The sequence below is a fragment of the Arachis ipaensis genome, chromosome B10 (genome assembly GCF_000816755.2).
Source record: "Arachis ipaensis cultivar K30076 chromosome B10, Araip1.1, whole genome shotgun sequence".
Classification (NCBI taxonomy): domain Eukaryota; kingdom Viridiplantae; phylum Streptophyta; class Magnoliopsida; order Fabales; family Fabaceae; genus Arachis; species Arachis ipaensis.
The window spans coordinates 30373526-30376464 of NC_029794.2; positions in this window are offsets into that span (position 1 = coordinate 30373526).

A 2939-nucleotide genomic window follows, 5' to 3' on the forward strand; every position below is an offset into this window, starting at 1 on the left:
GTGGAATTGCAAGCTCAAATCTGTTCTACTCAAGCTGAAATTCACTCAATGTAAATCGGATTACAGCATCTTCACCAAGACTACTTCACTTGGATTCACAGCAATTCTCGTGTATGTCGATGATTTAGTATTGGCAGGTGATGATCTAAATGAAATTAACTCAGTTAAAGATGTTCTTCATGAGAGATTTCGGATCAAAGACATGGGAGACTTAAAGTACTTCCTTGGTCTAGAAGTGGCAAGATCCAAGACGGGAATTACTTTGTACCAGAGAAAATATGTTCTTGATTTACTCAAGAAAACAGGATTTGAAGGGTGCAAACCTACCACCACTCCCATTGATTATGGAGCAAAGCTCAGTAAAACTGCTGGAAATTTGCTCACTGATTCTGGTCAGTATAGAAGAATTGTGGGCAAGCTCTTATATATGGCAAATACTAGGCCTGATATAAGCTATGTCATTGGGAAGCTAAGCCAATTTTTGGATTGCACCACTACTGAGCATTTGAAGAAGGCACATAGAGTGCTGCGTTATGTAAAAGGCTCCCCAGCTACAGGCCTCTTCTTCTCTGCAGAATCTGATTTGTAACTTACTGGTTTCTCTGACTCTGATTGGGCTGGTTGCGTTGACTCTCGATGATCCATCTCGGCATATTGTTTTTAGTTGGGACCATCATTGGTTACTTGGAAGAGTAAGAAATAACTTACAGTTGCAGCCTCCTCCTCAAAAGCAGAGTATAGAGCTTTAGCTCAGGCCACCAGAGAAGCCCAATGGCTAAGCTATGTTCTTTGAGATCTTGGCGTTCCAATTACAAAGCCTATTAATTTATACTATGATAGCAATTCAGCTATTTACATTGTAACTAATCCTGTGTTTCATGAACGTACCAAGCATATCGAAGCAGATTGCCATATAGTCCGTGACAAATTGCAAGAAAAGTTGATTCATTTCCTTCCCATTTCCACCAATAATCAAGCTACCGACATTCTCACTAAACCTCTTGCTCCTGGGCCTTTCAATGCAGGTTATTTTAAGCTTGGATTGTTAGATCTCTTTTCTCCCAGTGGTCCAAGCTTACGGGAGGGTGTTACTTGATATTTATTCTATTAGTTAGAATTTGTTAATATAAGCTGTTATTTCTCTTTGTATAGAAAGTTGTTAGTAGTGGTTTCATTGCACGTGCTGAGCTGTATAGTTAGTTAGTGTAGCAATACAATTCTGTTAGAAGTAGTGTTTATATATATAGCAAATTGTAGCATTGTATTCTTTGAGTCTCATCATTATACAGGTTCAATTCTCAATTCCTTCTTGGCTTCTCTATTCTTGTTCTTCTCCATGCTCACATGCAAATTTCACAGTGGGAGAGAGAGAGAGAGAGAGAGAGAGAGAGAGAGAGGTCAATAACAAGTTCTATGGATGTGTGAATGAAACTGATAATGTTGTAGTGATCATGTGTCGAGGGCAGATCTATGCTGTGGTGGAAGGGGTGTAAGTGAAACTACGGTAACATTGAAGGTAGTGCAACAACAGTAGGATGAAAAGTGTGGTGGATGTAGATGTAAAGTAGAGGTAGGGTAAGGGATGACTATGGTGACGACAATGAAGGTGGTGTGACTACAATGGCATGGGGGTGCTGATGGTTGGGGTTGCTATTAGGGATGAAATAGGAAAAGGGTGGAAGAGAATGCATGGATGGGATGATGATGATGATGATAATGTAGGTGTTGTTGATGGCTATGGTAGGCATTATTGGTGGTGAAGGGAAGGGTTGGATTGGAGTTGAGGTAAAAATTAGGGTAAAGTATGATTTTGGTCCCTAAGGTTTAGGATGAAAATTTTATTCGTCTCTGACCTTTTTTTACATTCAAATTTGTCCCTAAAGTTTAATTTTATTTTAAAATTGTCAGTTTTACTTAAGTCTTAAAATTTTGGACCAAATTACCCTAATAAAAAAATTATAAAATTAAAAAAAGAAAAAAAGATAAAAGAAAGAGAGTGTTTGAAGTTGAGAGAGGAAAAGAACTACGGGAAAGAAGAAGAAGGGGGAAGGGAAGAAGAAGAAGGGGAGGAGGAAGGTGGCAATTGACGATGCCGGCGAGGGAAGATGTCATGTGCTGTCGTCGCTATTTCTGCTTTTGTGTCAGTGTTTCCATGAGTGGGCAGAGACGCTAGCAAATCGGCGAGAGAGGAGATCGCATCGCCGTTTCTGCTCCTCTCGCCGCTGGTCATCGCTCGCTCACCGCTACTCATTGCCCGCTCACCGTTCGCCACTGGTTATCATTTCTCCTCACCGCTCGCCGCGGCTCCATAGGGTTCCAATTCTATTTTTTTGTTGATTCTATTTGATATTTGAAATGCAGATTTGTTGACTCTTTGGTACTGATTTCTGCTTATGTTTTTTGTTTCTTACATTGTTTTTTGCTGCCTTATTGTTGTGTCTTGTTGCTGCTGTGCTGCTAGTGTTTTTTTGTTTATTCCTACTTCTATTTTAAAACTTTTACTGCAGCTGTTGGTCTTTTTGGTTGGATAAAGAAGAAAAAGAAGAAAAAATGAGTATTTTGGTAAATAAGGTTGCTAGAAAAGGGTGGTTAGATAAGGGTATTTTGGTTCGAAAGATGATTTTACAACCAAGTCGAACCTTAGGGACGAATTTGAATGCAAAAAAAGGTTAGGGATGAATCGAATTTTCGGCCTAAATCATAAGGACCAAAATCGTACTTAACCCTAAAAATTAAAATTAAAGTTAGGATGAAATTAGATTAAGAATAACCAGAAATATTTGGTAACAAAAATAATTAATCAAAAATAGTAAAAAATTGTCTTATTTAATATTTATTAATTGTTATTAGAATTAAAAAATGTTAAATAAAATAAGTTTAGACTATTTTTTTGTCTTTTTGAAATTATTGAAAAATAAAATTAAAATAATATTGTTGAT